The sequence below is a fragment of the Balaenoptera physalus genome (genome assembly GCF_965194825.1).
Source record: "Balaenoptera physalus genome assembly, chromosome: 18".
In the NCBI taxonomy this organism is placed as follows: domain Eukaryota; kingdom Metazoa; phylum Chordata; class Mammalia; order Artiodactyla; family Balaenopteridae; genus Balaenoptera; species Balaenoptera physalus.
Genome location: NC_138899.1, coordinates 69,218,649 through 69,234,366, shown reverse-complemented (window position 1 = coordinate 69,234,366; position 15,718 = coordinate 69,218,649). Strand labels below are relative to the sequence as shown.

The window sequence follows — 15,718 nt, the reverse complement described above, 5'->3', positions numbered from 1 at the left end:
GTAGAAGTCAGAACCCCGAACCCCTAACTGAGGCTCCATCCACTAGGCCATATGGCTTATGAGAGACACAGAGAGCTTGGAGAGCCTCAGAAAAGGCTGAGGGCTGGAAAATAGGGTGTGGAATGAAAGGTCAGAGGATCTGGGATTAGTTAACTTGAAAGGAAGAGACCGAAGGGATGCCTGAATAATTTCTCAGAACAACAACAACAAAAATCTTCTTATCTCTCCTAATGAGATAGATAATAAAAGTTTTCTCCACAGTGTTGCCCATGCTGTTCTTTCCATTTTAAATGTGGCTTTCCTTTACTCTCCACCTACCCAAATATAACTTCCCTTCAGTGTCATTATAGAAGACCTAGGTCTTTCTAAACCTTCCCCAGATGAGTCCATTAACATTGAACTTTATCTTCTCAGGTTTCCTCCTTTAGCGCTTACGGTTGGGACCACAAAGATTGTCACATACATTGTCATTATGACTAAATGTTTCACTGGGGTGTTTCTCCTTTGGAGAAATCTATCCCAGTCCTTCAACTTGTAATCCTTCTGTCATGTAACCCTCCATGGAACTTCTATCATGGTTAGGATTGACCTTAGACTAGATACTCAACACTTGTAGAATTTAATTAATCTATGGCATTGTATCAATAATTTATGTTAAATATAAAATATATTTTTCTAATGGTGAATGTTATCATTAAGTAGTATACAAAATATACTGTAAACTTCCTTAAAAACAGATATATTATCTATCTGGAAAATTTAAGGTCTGAAAGCAGAAGGATGCATGGATGAATTACAATCTTTTTTCAAGTCTGAGCCTTATGATTCTGTCATTATGTACATTGAATTAAAAATATGTATTATAGATCCCAAATATACTTCATTTAGAGATGGACGTAGAGGTTTCAGCTATCTCTAACATTGATTCAAACCATTGCAAGTCTAGCTGATGAATTAATTGATGAGATATTTGTCATGATTTTTCTGTGGCACATAAATAAATAAGTTGAATGGTTGATTCAATAATCATATGATTAGAATGTTCTAGATCTATCTAAGTAATGAGAATCATATGCTAAAAGCCACATATATTGCTCTGATGTTACAAAAGATGATGGATTATAGATGTGTTCACTCTTTATGACTCTATTACCTATAATATTTATAAAATATAATTTTTTCACAAATTTTTCTGTAGACTTTTTTTTCAATTTTCTTATTTGTACTTACGCATTTACTGAAGTAAGTGATATGCTGGAGAAGAGAGGATACCACTAAATAACCTTGGCAGATGAAAAGAGAAAATCCCTTATAAGAGACCACCTTGCTGCATGCTTTAAAAGATCACTCTTACAGATCTCTACTGCTGTTTTAACTAACATCACTCTAATCTCATCCTTCCAAGCGTTCTACTTTCACTATAAAACATAAGCACGGGGACTTGTCCTTTTGTTAGCATGTAAATCTATTAATATAATAAACATGCTATTTGGGATAATGAATTACCTGATCTCCAGTGGAGCTCATTAAACTGTTGCCTCTCAAACTGCCTTCCTAAGGGGCAGACCTCTTTAAAAAATTAATGGGAGTCATGAATTGAGTTTGTGAAATATGTAGCATCTCCTTTCAGTAACAGCTACAAGTTTCCTATAGACAAAGATGGTATTTGGCTCACTCTGGGAGGTTTTCTTGTCTAATAATGTTAAAATAATACAATTTTAGAATAAGTAGGGCTTTTAAATGTCATTTTAAAATGACATTTTAAATGCTTAATGAAAAGCAAGAACTTAAGTGTCTTTGTCACTTCACCATATTTCAGGATTCTACTTTGCCTGATTTAAGGTCACTTGAAAAACAGCCATGCTTGACAGCAGGATTTGAAAGGTGGCAGTGTCTGGAATAGTTCTCTCAATGCCAACATGGATCCACAGTGAAGTTAATGAAGCTGACCCTTCAGGGTCTCTCCCTTGCACAGAGCTATGAATGTCATGAGCTATGAACGTCCTAGTGTCCTAGAAGGGACCAGCAAGCAAGGTTCTAATCAGGAAGCATTCCTATGTATTCATTTCTGGTAAGCTGCCTAAAGAGATCTCTGAATCTTCAAGCCTTCCATAATTTGTTGTGGTTTATTTCCTCATTTTAACGAAGATCCCTTTTATAACTTTGTATTTTTTTTCTTAGAGGCACCCCAAAATCATATGTTTCAGGCTCTATAAAACCTAGATCTGTCCCTGTCCAACAGCAAGAAGGATTTCATTGCAAAGGAAATTTGTTGCAAAAAATCTGTTTAGTTGACATTTTCTAACTAAGTTTCATTAGCTTCACCAAGGCCCCCAATGTAATTTGTGTGAATATAGCCAAACGGTCTGCATAAATCATCATTTGGATATCCGGAGTTAAGGACATGAACACTAGGCCTCAGGGGCAAATGAGAGCCCTAGTTTAGATATAGCACCACGGACTCATAACAATAGGTGGATCAGTGCAACAAAAATGACCAAGCAGATGTTAATTCCGATCTTACTACCAGGTAGGAAACTCCTACAGGGTCTGCATGAGGTTCTGGCACATCGAGTAAAAGTCAAGGGAAAAGGCATAATCTATCCTGTGTCAAACAATAATCACTATTGAGGCTGCAAAGAACAAAGAGCTTCATTTGAGGTCTTAGGAATTGCAATTCAAGAGACACAGACTCCGATAAAACCGTTTAGAATGTTCCTGGAGAATAGAAAGAGTTGGGGGCTTATAAATGCAAAAGCCACCACAAGGTTGTTCAAGAACTATGACTGACTTTGATACAATAAAGGAAACATTTGACCTTAAGGGATAGGCTGTCACAAATTATTTTAGAGTAAGGGTCGGATAAGCATCTTGAGTTTCTGGAACACTGGGCAGATGTTCTGGGTGCCTATGTTAAGATAAGAAGTGGTCCAAGTTCAGATTTCTCCAGTCCGAGAGGTGCTTGAGTCACATGTCTTTAGTGCCCTCCCAGCTCTATTTTAGATATGTCTCTTGTCAATACCAACTCCATTTTGATTTTCCTTTTATACCTGAAATCTCTCAGCAAAAACTGAGTTCAGAGACACAGAAAATTCAGCAGTCAGTGCATACCATGACAAATAACGTGGCACAGAGATTCAAGCCAGTATGAGAAAAAAAAAAAAAAGGTATCAAAGACTCACAGGGCCCTCTGAACACCATGTATTCTGCTGAATCTATTCTGCTGAGCTAAGGCATCACAAATTGTATACGAATCCACTTCTGATTCACTGATACTTGTCAATTATCCTGCAAGAGATGGGCTAAGAGCACATAAATGGTCGGCACCCAATTAGGAAAACATATTTCTCTCACTTTTAATTTCATGACTTAGTAACATGTCCTATACTCTAGAAAATTCACCTACCTTAATAACAAGGATATGGCAGTCCTCCACTGTAGTCAAGATGGAGTAGGTTGTTTTTAAAAACAAATTATTTTAAGGTAACTTCTACCATCTGAATGAAATAAATTTTCAATATTTAAAATAAATCTTTTTCTAATATTCTCCACAAAACTTAAAAAGTCAGAAGACAGTCTCTCCCAAGATAAGAAGTACAACTGCTCAGCCCAATGGGTAAAGGCATTGGTGGTGGGAGATGGGGGGTGGGAAGGGGTGGCGAGGGTTGGAGACAGGGAGATAAAAGATCAAGGTTAAAGCTTGTGAGAAGACTCATTGACTTTCTCAGGAGAAACTGGCTATTAGCCAACACCTTAGGACAGCAGTACTCCAAGTATGGACCATGGACCTCTGAGGGTCCCTGAAGCCACTTGCAGAATATTTGAAAATTCAAAACTATTTTCATAATAATAATATTATTTGCCTTTTTTCATTGCATTGTTTTGCATCAATGGTACAGAAGCAACGATGGGTAAAACTGTTGGTGGCTGAACACAAATCAAGGCAGTGGCCCCAAACTGTACCAGTATCATGTACTAGTTTAATGTGAAATCAGTGTGCTACTATAATGTACATTGTACTTCACTGCCACTTACTGGTAGGAGAAAAAAAAAAAAACCAGAGAAGAGTTTCACCTTACAATGACTGTTATGAAGCAATATAAATTATTAACTTTATTAAATGTAGGCCCTTGGATGTATATCATTTTTTATACTCTGTTTGATGAAATGGGAAGTATGCAAAAAGTACCTCTACTACATACCGAAGTATGATGGTTGTCTCAAAAAGAAGCACTTAGATGGTTGTTCGAGTTGTGAACTAAACTAGCCACTTTTTTCACAGAATACCATTTTTTACTTGAATTGGTAAAGAATCATGTTTATTTAGACTTGGGTATTTGGCAGACATTTTCTCAACAATGAACCAGTGAGACTATCACTTCAAGGAAAACAACTGACAGTTTTGTTGCCAAGGATAAAATTCAAGCTTTGCAGTGAAAATTAGAATTTTAGAAAAATTGTATCTGCCAGTGTAAGCTTGGCAGCTTTCCAATGCTCAAAGACTTTTCTGATGATTAGTAACATTAACAAATATAACATTTTACATTGTATAATGAAATATGTCAACATTTGAAAGAGCTGCGTAATTCAGTGAATCAATATTCCAAATGACCAATGCATCATGTTACAAAATGCATCATATTACAAAATATATGGGTAAAATATCAATTTAAAGTACAAAATAAACCAATAAATTTTAGTGTAACAGAATTTGAAAAGTTCATGGATATGGCTTCAGATTCCATAATGCAACTCACTTTTCAGAAACCAGCATTTGGTGTCACATCTAAGACTAGCCACAAACTATCTGAAAAGGTTATTAAAATACTCCATTTTCCAAGTATATATGTGGGATTTCTTAAAACATATCAACCAAAACAAGACATCACAACAACTTGGTAGTAGCTTTAAAATATGTCCACAGATTCTCTGACAATCCTCCCCTCAACAGGTGAATTCTGAGGGTCAGACCTTTTTTATTGAAATATAGTTGATTTGCAATGTTGTATTAGTGTCAGGTGTACAACAAAGTGATTCGGTTATACATGTATGTATATCTATTCTTTTTCAGATTCTTTTCCCTTATAGGTTATTACAAAATATTGAGTATAGTTCTCTGTGCTATGCAGTAGGTCCTTGTTGGTTATCTATTTCATATATAGTAGTGTGTATATGTTAATCCCAAACTCCTAATTTATCCCTCCCTGCCCTTTCTCCTTTGATAACCATAAGTTTGTTTTCTATGACTGTGGATCTATTTCTGTTTTGTATGTAAGTTCATTTGTATCATTTTTTTTAGATTCTACATATAAGTGATATCATATGATAATATGTCTCTGTCTGGCTTACTTCACTTAGTATGATAATCTCTAGGTATATCCATGTTGCTGCAAATGGCATCACTTCATTCTTTTTTATGGCTAAGTAATATCCCATTGTATATATATACCACATCTTCTTTACCCATTCCTCTGTCAATGAACATTTAGGTTGCTTCCATGTCTTGGCTACTCTAAGTAGTGCTGCAATGAACATTGCGGTGGTGGGGGGTGGTACATGCATCTTTTTTTTCTTATTTGGCTGAGTTGGGTCTTAGTTGTGGCATGCAGGATCTTTCATTGCAGTGCGTGGGCTTCTCTCTAGTTGTGGCACGTGGGTTCTTTAGTTGTGGCACGCGGGCTCCAGAGCGCACAGGCTCAGTAGTTGCGGCGCACGGGCTCAGTTGCCCCATGGCATGTGGGAACTTAGTTCCCCGACCAGGGATCGAACTTTCATCCCTTGCATTGGAAGGCGTATTCTTTACCACTGGACCACCATGGAAGTCCCACAGGTATCTTTTTGAATTATGGTTTTCTCCATATATATGCCCAGGAGCAGGAGTGCTAGGTCATACGGTGGCTCAATTTTTAGTGTTTTAAGGAACCTCCATAGAGTTCTCCAGAGTGGCTGTAACAATTTACATTCCCACCAACACTGTAAGAGGGTTCCTTTTTCTCCTCACTGTCCCCAGCATTTATTATTTGTAGACTTTTTGATGATGGCCATTCTGACTGATGTGAGGTGATACCTCATTGTAGTTTTGATTTGCATGTCTCTAATAATTAGCGACGTTGAGTATCTTTTCATGTGCTTTTTGGCCTTCTGTATTTCTTCTTTTCTGAGGGTCAGACTTAATGACTCATTTCTAGCAAACAGAATGTAACAAAAGTGACAATGTGTGACTTACAATAGTTCATAAAGGCACTGTGGTTTTCTCCTTGCTCTCTCTCAGAAAACCTGGGGGAGGCCAGCTGCCATGCTGTGAGGACACCAAAAGATTTGAGAACCTTAGCCTTCAGTGACAGGTCAAAGGATCAAGCCAAACGTCTGCATCTTGACAATGTGAGGCAAATATTCCCTTTAGGTAACTTCGAGATTCAGCTACTGCCCAACAGAGAATCAGTCTTCTTGTGGATCATGGATCATATATTATACCAGGATTTGGGTAAATCCAGCCCACTGTCTGCTTTTATAAATAAAGATTTATTGGAACACAGCCAGGCCTATCTGTTTACATATGGTCTGTGGCTGCTTACAATAGCAGAGGTGAAGTTGTCACAAAAACTCTACAGCGTACAACCTGAAAAGCTTAAAATAGGTACTATTTGGCCATTTACAGAATAAGTTTGCTTACATTGATGTGCTTTGATTTGCTCTGTTTGTGCAGTTTGTACTCATTTTTTCCCAATGAAATTTCAAGGTATGGCTTTTTCTAGGGATCAGAAACTTTCTCCTCTCTCCCTCTTATCCTTGTCTAACCAACACCACAGATGAGTAACTGATTCAATGCCAGAGGGTGGTTGGTTAATATTCCAAATGCCATTACACTGAGGGTTAGTTTTCAATTTATAAATTTTGAGGGTACACAAACATTCAGTCTATAGCAGTAATCAAGGAATTTTAATACCATATAAATTTGTTTCCCACCATCATCCATTTAAAAGTACATAAAAGTGCTTTGTAAATTGACGGTTTACATCTTCCTTTCTATTTGAACCTGTACTTCCAGTCTACGTATCCTCCCTGGCAACTAAATTTTATATTGTATTTTTGTACTCACAAGTTTTGTATTCATCACCTTCATTTCTCTGCAACAAATATATAGAGTTGACCCCTTGAACAACATGGGATTGAACTGCTCAGGTCCACTTATACACAGATTTTTTCAATAGTAAATATGACAGTACTACAGGTTCTGGGGTTGGTAGAATCCCAGGATGTGGAACCGCAGATATGCAGAAACAGTGGATAAGGAGGGCCAACTATAAATTAAACTCAAACGTTTGACAGTGTGGAGGGAGGGTGCCCCTAACCCTCCCATTGTTCAAGGGTCAACTGTCTATAAACTGAAGTTTTAATATAAGTTTACATTTTCTGTGAGCATAAGGCTCTAAGTGTTAAAAATTTTCTTCTAGATCAATTACTATTATAATTATTATCAATGTACAATTGACAAAAATTTTCATATATTAAAGCTTTTTACCAAAACAAATTTATTTTAAAATTTTATAAATATTAAACATAAAAACTAATATTTTATTGAAAGTTCTTCTCTTAATAAAGGAGGACACTTTTTTCTAACTAATTATTTCATCCATAGGTGAATTTACTTGTTTCTAGATTAAATTATATCAAATATAGGCCATCGATTATATTATTATTTTCCATAGTAAGATTTGGGATCAGTGAGGTATATGCCTTTCTCATGTGTAGTAGGAGTAGGGGTATTAGAAATGCCTGTGAGTTCTCAGGGGGATCAATTTAAGAAAAATAATCAATATGAAGTTGAAGTTTTCCTTAAAACTATCATTTGCACAAGTTCTCTCTTGGAAAGCCTTCCTGTACCTTATGGGAACCGAGTCTGAAGCTCACTGAAGTGAGGACCCGTGAAATCTCAGAGGGGTAAGGAGAGAAGTGAGGACAAGAGTGAATGATGGGGCTTCCCTGGTGGCGCAGTGGTTGAGAATCTGCCTGCCAATGCAGGGGACACGGGTTCGAGCCCTGGTCTGGGAGGATCCCGCATGCCGCGGAGCCGCTGGGCCCGTGAGCCACAACTACTGAGCATGCGCGTCTGGAGCCTGTGCTCCACAACAGGAGGGGCCGCGATAGTGAGAGGCCCGCGCACCGCGATGAAGAGTGGCCCCCGCTCGCGGCAGCTAGGGAAAGCCCTCGCACAGAAACGAAGACCCAACACAGCCAAAAATAAATAAATAAATAATTAATTTAAAAAAAAAAAAAGAGTGAATGATGAACAATCACAAGAGGTAGTGACAATAACTGAAAAGGAAAGAAAAGAACAGAAAAAGGAACAGTAATAAATTAAAAAACAGGATGTCATCAGATTTAGTTCATACTTACTCAAGTACCAGAATTCAAAAATCATGTGGCTCTAAGAGGACATTAAGAAATTTAAGAAATGTATACTGCCTATTTTTAGGGAAATATGGGCTCCCTTCTCCTCCTCCTTCCCCCAAATATGGTATATGCATAGAGGAAAAATAAATCACATTCTGTGGAAAAAAAAAAAAAGAGTGGATGATCAATTGTGAAAAGCTGTAGGGCCACTGGTTTGGAGAATTGGTTAAGTGGAAGTTCATGGTGAAGTAGGAAAAGGAAAACCAAGAGAAAGACAGCAAGAGAATGGGAAATAAAATTTGTTTTAAGAAAAAAAGGAGAGAAAACAAGAAAGGCAAGATGGGAGTGTTTGCACACTGTTATGGGGGGGACACAGGGGGAAGTACCAGGACCACAGCATGTCCAGCAAGGTCTGTTTTCTCAGACATCTTCATGATGACCATCTACTCCAGCTCAAGTCTATCTTGTTCACGACTGTGGACAAGTTCCTGGCACACGGGAGGCGCTCAAAAAAGATGTGTTGACTAATGGAACGTATTTATGAAATTTAGACTGCAAGGCACTATTCAGGGAAAGCTTTCTCTACCTATCTGCCTTGACTATCAATGTAAGAAGTGAAAATACAATTACTATATTTATAGTTTTGGAGCAACTCTTCCCGATTTTTGTAACATGTACTTTGTATAGCAATACCTTCTGGGGTTCTTCTAAAAGACATTTTTAACATATGAAAATTATAGCCCACTCTGCAATAGTAGCCCTATGGGGTCTGCTGCTCTTCACTCCCCTTCCCCTGCAGGGTTTGTGGAAATCTCATGCTTTCCTATTCTGCACACATAATACTCTGCTCATATTTATTGTGCTGAAAGAATCAGATCCAATTCTGTTTTCTTCTCTTTTTGACTTTAGAGCACATTTGCTCAAGATGCATATTTTCCCAGGCTGCTGATTGCTGATTTGTTTTCACCTGGATGTCTGGGGAGGTGGTGCCCACACACCAACTCTCCACCTGACAGTCAACACCACTCACAGCCACTGCTCACATCACTCACACCACTGCTGATGAGGATTCCTCTGAGCAAAGCCACAAAATAAGGCAAAGAATAGAGCAGATGTGTTTGGCTCAGAACCATTTCAGTAACGATTTTCTATTTTCTTGCAGATGATCAACTCTAGTATTGTTAAACTATTATACTTCTGGGTTTTTAACTGTTTTTCCACAAGAGCAAGTATATTTTCATCACCTGAAGGCTCATGCCTAAGTAGATTTTCCCAACAGTATTTGAGGGTTGGACTGAGGCATGGAGAGCAAAGCTATTGTCAGACACTGGAAATTCCCAGTGACAGACACTATGGGATAGAATTCAGCCCAAATATTTCAAACCCCTTTAGCTCCCTGCCTTCACCTTCCCTCCCAACCCTATTTCTTGCTAATTCTTTCAAAATTAGCTTTTCTATCCTAACAGCCCAAGTTGCCCTTTTGCTGTTATGAAATTACAAACCGCGTCAAGGCAAGCCCATCTCTGAGAAGTACCTAAGAGGCACATTATGAACTGCAAAGCTCCCACGGAGCAATTTGAAATGATGAATATCCTTTTCAAACATCCTTTTCAAAATTGCACATGGACTTCAGCCAGTCACAAGACAGAGATGTGGAGGATGCGTTCAACTCCCCATCTGCTTTTCACATTGCTCAGCACTGATTTATAACCCACAGTAAGTCACTTGGCCACACAAACGTAGCTGATGGGCAAACGCAGCCCCCAGCATCTAAGAAAGAAAAGATGGGTCCCTAGCATTAATATTTTTCTCCTACCTGCACCCCGATGTGACTCACTGCTACTCCGAGAAGAGTTCTACCCACTAGTCTCAGAAGAAGAAAAACACCAAACCCTGAGGTACATTTTAGACTTTGAGAAAATAAATAAAGCTCTGTAGGGATAACTTCAGACTTCTGCTTCCATTAAAGCAGCTTCAGTGCATCTTCTCTCCCTTCAAACACAGCAGCATGCGTAAATTCGTTCCTTCCTGTGTCAAGCCTCATTAACAGAATCACTTTTTTTTTTCTAGAATGTGTACCATTTACTGGCTAGGTGAGACACATAGATATTTCCTTTTGCACAAGCCATGAGAGGGCACTGTATGTTGCAGGAGATAAAGTGAAGGCTGCGGCAATGAATGCAAGTAACCCCAAGGCACGACTAATGTAATTTCTGAGCAGAATCTCAAAGCGGGCAGACAAGACGACCATCTTACTCTCCACTTTAGCCCAGCCCCACCTCCTGTAAGAGCTGAAGGGTAACAGAAATTATGCAAGGTCGTACTCCGGGGCCGCAGAAGGCAGATGGTGAAGTGAGAATGTTTGCTGCCATTTTGGCCGCACTGCCCCCGGCACTCTTCACACTGGCTGCCCACCAGGACATTCCCTCGTGGGAATGTTCCATTAGACAGTCCCTTAGAATGTCCCTGGGACCTCTCACCGCCATTTTCTATTATCTATTCCCCACCCTCCCCGCCCTTGTGTCTGATTTGTCTGCCCTATAACCAGCTCATCTCCTAAGTATCAGACCTCTAAGAGTTCAAATTTAAGAACGAACTCATTTAATCTGCTCAGGTGCTAGTGGCTAATGCAGAGAAAAACACCTCTGGCTCGTCTTTCCCTCCAGGGAATAGAGTACATTTTAAACAGGGACTTCTTATAAACCATTATTTTCCAGCCCAGAGGAAGGGTTCTGCTGCTGGGAAACTTCAAGGAAGATAGGAAAAGAAAGGACATCTTTGGAGAGGCAGGTCAGTGACTTCTGAGATATACTATTTGACAGCTGTTTCCTGTGTCCTGGTCATAGCATCACTGTAATCTTTGGGACCCTTTGGTCATATGGAATAGTCTTATCCTGGTTACCTCAAATAATAGGCAAGTTATTGTAAGGATATACATTGAAATGAGAACCTGGAATTTCAAGGGAACCCAAGAATAGCTATGGCTAATTAGTTTCACAGAAATGGAAATGCAGTTTGGAAAATGGAAAATACTTCCAATTCAAGGAAAATCTAGAGCTTGGAGAGCAGGGGCTCATCCATTCCCTCACCATCATGGGGACTTAATGCCTCTGGCTTCTGCTTCCTTGCAGCTGTCAGCCAACCACCTCTTCCTCTCCTCTGCATGTGCTTTGACATCTGCTAGATCACAACTTTTGCTTATTCATAACTCCTGCTTACTCACAATTTCAGCCTACACATAGCCCCTGGGCGTGTGCTTTTAGCTTCTGTTCTGGATTCTAACTGACCCACTCACATATTTCCAGTTTGAATGTCCTAGAAGGAGAACTTACCCGGATCAGTTTATTAGCATTGTGCTGGTTGAGGTAGAGCCTTAGTACCAGGCCTCAGCCAAAGCACTCTTATTTGCTAAGAATCAGTTTGGCTGGTTTAAGGGAAAAAAAATTTATTGAAAGGATATTGGATTTTCAGAGAGAGGCTCAGAAAATGAACAGAAACAAAGGGAGGCTGAGAAGCCAGAATCACAGCCAAATCATACCTCCAAATTAGCTGAGAGCAGACACTACTGCCATCACTGAACAGGAGGAGCTGTAACTTGTAACTGACACCTGGGCACTGGAAACCAGATCTCACTGCTTGTCCCCCTGCCCTTGCTGGCCCTGGAAACTGGACATTGTTGCAATCACTGCCAGAAAGAGCCCTCCTCATCGCAGTTCCCTGTGTGACCAAGTCCCAATTCCAGGTCTAAGGAAGGTATATTTGATTGGCCAAGTCTAGGTCACATACTCTCACCCCAGCTGCATGGGGGTTGGGTGGTGATGGGAGAGCAGGAAGGAGTATACGGCCTTTCAGGCTTCATCAGTGGGAGATGGGCTCTGCCTCTCACCGAGTCTCAAACAGTGGCTAGATGATGGGCACCTAAGAAAAAAATGTGGACATCCATCACACGAAGCAGAGTAAGTGAGCTCTGCTTAGGGGAGCAGACAGCGCTCTTCACTCAGCAGGGGGCTGTGGGCAAGGAGGGCCTTTTGACTGGCCAGTGCAAGACAATCTCATGACCAAAAGAGCACGGGGAATTCTTTCATGTGCACTGTTTGAAGCCTCACAAGGCACACTTATATTCAAAGTAGGTGTTTATAGGTCTGTCTGCCTGGTTGGTCTGTAAGCATTTTAGGGCAGAGACTCTGTCTTCTTTATTTTTATCTCCCTAGTGCCCGGGGCACTGCCTGGCATATAGCAGATGCTCCAAAAATGTCTGACGAATTTAATAAGACCGTGGTCCAGGAATTTTTCCATAGCATTAGATAACACAAATTTCTCCATGCTTTTGGGAAGACCATGATTTAAACAAGCAAATAAACAAGAAGGACTATCGAAACATCATGAAAAGGCAAAAGAAGTAAGAATTTTTATGACCCACGCTCTCCTCCGAGTTATCAGTTCCTTCACAGGGCATAGATCTCTGAAATTGTGGCAGATGGAAAGTGGGAACTGCTTGAAAAAAGAGACATGGAGGCATGAGAGAGAGGATGGAGTTTGGGAAGGAATCATTAAAAGGGGGGCAGAGATGAAGGAATCAAGGAAAGGAAGCAGAGAGTTAGTCCAGGGAGTATTAGAAACAGAATGTAAGTTTCCTGATAACCTAGAAGGAAATTAGAGAACAGACAAAGTAATTCTGAATGCTGCTTTCATGGCAGCAAGGAAGAAAAGATGGAGCTAATATTTTTAAGCACTTATTATATGCAAGACAATTGCTAGGAATGGTGTGTGTGTGTGGTGTGTGTGTTTAACTCTCACAACAACCTAATAATGTGGACACTTATTTCCATTTTATAGATAAGGAAAATGAGGCTTAGAGAAGTTAAGTGATTGGCTTAAGTCACAGAGATAATAAATGACAGCATCAGAATTTAATGACTCTCCATCTGATTCCAAATTCCACACTTTTTTGTTTCACCAATCCATCTCTCTCTGAATAAGACAGAAAAGGGTTGCGGGAAAGATGGGATGACCATGCTTGCTAGAAGCTTGGAACTATGTCTCTAAACTGTGCCTGCAAACTCCCAGGACCTTGAGTGGTACCTGACCTACTTCTGAAGACTTTCTTTGGAAGCAAATTTGACAATTAAAATTTTTTAGATCATTTGTATATGAAATTAAAAAAAATAAAGACACGGGAAGCTTTGCCTCCCTATCAATTTTGAAATCGCTTGTGGCAATTTGTTACAGCAGCTCTAAGAAACCAAGTTCAGGACATACCAAGAAAACCCTTAGAGATTATTTATTTATTACTTACTTCGTATTGAAATGCAATTGGTATATAGCAAAGCAATGATTTCATGGAAATTACTGCTTATGATGAGTCTAAGTAAAAATCTAAGTACCTAATAGAGCAGGTGGTAGATGGATATAATAAAATTCATGAAAGTGGCATGTGAACGGGTAAAGTTTAGGGTACAAATGCAAGTGTGCTGGGAGAGAAGCAGGTCTCAGAATCTGCCCTTTGGACAATGCAGCTCATTCCAGCATCCTGCATTTTAGATCCTATATAGAAAGATTCATATAGAAAAGGTTGACACACAGACAATTCTCCTGGAGAAGGAAAGGGGAGAGATAGAGCCTTTGCTCACTTACCAAAGGGGCCTCAGAGGTAAGCCCGCCACCCCCATCCATCTCTACCTGGAGAACCACCGAACATGGGCACAGCTACCATGACCCCAGGAGCTGGGCACTGGTAGGTGGCAGTATTTGTGCAAATTTATATGGTCCCTGAGACTTGAGCAGCATTTTTAAATACTGATTTGTACGATTTGCTTTCCTGGCCACAGGGGGATGACGTCAGGGTGAATGCAGCAGGACAGGCAGGCAGGGACAGGCAGGGACTGGAGGAGAAGGTGGCCACACCAACACCTCCCAGGGCTCAGCCCTTCGCAGGCCATAGAGCCACCTGGACTGTTGACTGTCAAAGCGCAAGAGACCTCAGGTATCAAATAATCCAAGCCTCTCACTTTCCGGTTGAAAAACAGGAATCCAGAATCGCTGGATTCCTGTTTTTCAGAATCGCTGGGTGAAGGTCACAGGGCTGCCTAGTAACCGGAGTTAGTCATATCAGTTAAAGGCTCCCTTTCCAGAGTTCTTTTAAGATGTATGACTCTCTCTAAGCCAGTGACCCAACAGAGAGTTTTATGATTGCCTGTCTCCCTGGCAGTGAGAGGAACTGCAATCCTACTCAGCTCATCTGATGATCAGGCAGAGGATTCAGAGGGGAAAGAAGAGAAACGCCGAAGGAGAGACGTCTGAGGCGCGGCCCACAGGACCGGGCGAGGGCCCCATACAGCTCACAGCTGGGCTTGCGGTGATGCACCTGGACTCGTGGTTTGGACGGGGTGCTGCGCGGACTCATAAATGATAAGAGAAGAAACTTGGCAGGGAGTAGATGCTTTTGCCTTTAGACAGAGGTCCTTGAGTCTCCAAGGAAACTGCGTCCCCTCCCTCGGTACACACGCGCGCACAAAAGTTGGGGGCACCACACCTGCCTCCCCAGATGGGGCTCCCTGCGCAAACGCCTCCTCCTCCTCCAGGATTTTCCAACGCCGGCGCAAGCTCCTCCCTCGCCCGAGCGGGGCTCCAGTCCTAGCCCCAAGCGCCCGCCCGAGCGGCGGCTGGGGGGCGGCGGGGAGTGGGTCCCGCTCGCCGTCATTGGCTGTGCGGCTGGGGGCGGAAGGAAGACTTCGGCTGCGCCCGCCGCCCCAGTGAGCCCCACATTCCCGCGGACGGCTTCGCGGGCGCGGATCGGCGGGACCCGGGCGCCCGCGAGGAGGTCGGCGCAGCCCGGTCCCACCCCGAGCGCGGGAGCCGGCGGAGCAGATCAGCGCGTCCCTATCGGCAGGTCAGTGAGGGGCTCCCGACGCCGCCCGTGAGCAGTCGCAGGGGAGTGGGCGCCAGGGACGCCCCGGAAGGGGGCTCGCCCTCTGCCACGGGCGCCCTGTCTCCCCCCCTGGGGCGGCCTCGGGTCGCGGAGGCTCCGCTCCCTCCTGAGCCGCCTCGCAAACTCTCCCCGGCTCTCAGCGGTTTGGCTCCTTGCTCTGGACACCCCCGAATCTGTCCCCTTCGTGCCGGCTACGTCCTTACTGCCGGCTAGCAGCCTCCGCTGCCCGGCTCTCCCTGTTCTCGGGGTGACTTCATGGGGCTACAGTAGGACGCAATGTCCTTGGTCCCGGGATGACCCGCTTCTGTCCCGGACGCAGGGAGCCGGGGAGGTCTGCCCTCGCGTCTGCCGCTGCAGAGGTTGATTGATTTCCCTGTGCAAGTGCAGATAGTTCTG

General features: G+C 41.9%; 1 protein-coding gene and 1 long non-coding RNA gene across 3 annotated transcripts in view; one reads left to right on the top strand and one right to left on the bottom strand.

Moving 5' to 3' along the window:
- Window positions 1-7,620: 7,620 nt before the first annotated feature.
- Window positions 7,621-10,896, bottom strand: LOC309647909. The gene is made up of 2 exons (XR_014256388.1): window positions 8,293-10,896; window positions 7,621-7,978 (listed from the first exon to the last, which is right to left on the bottom strand). It is a non-coding gene; the product is annotated as an uncharacterized lncRNA (long non-coding RNA).
- A 47-nt stretch (window positions 10,897-10,943) lies between these two features.
- SERTM1 (serine rich and transmembrane domain containing 1) overlaps window positions 10,944-15,718 on the top strand; it is a 30,261-nt gene continuing 25,486 nt past the window's right edge. The window contains exon 1 of one of the 2 annotated variants that reach the window (XR_014256333.1): window positions 10,944-15,283. The gene's annotated coding sequence lies outside the window, so the exon portion shown is untranslated. The remainder of the gene's footprint in view (window positions 15,284-15,718) is intronic. The other variant, XM_082435779.1, reaches the window with a different exon arrangement.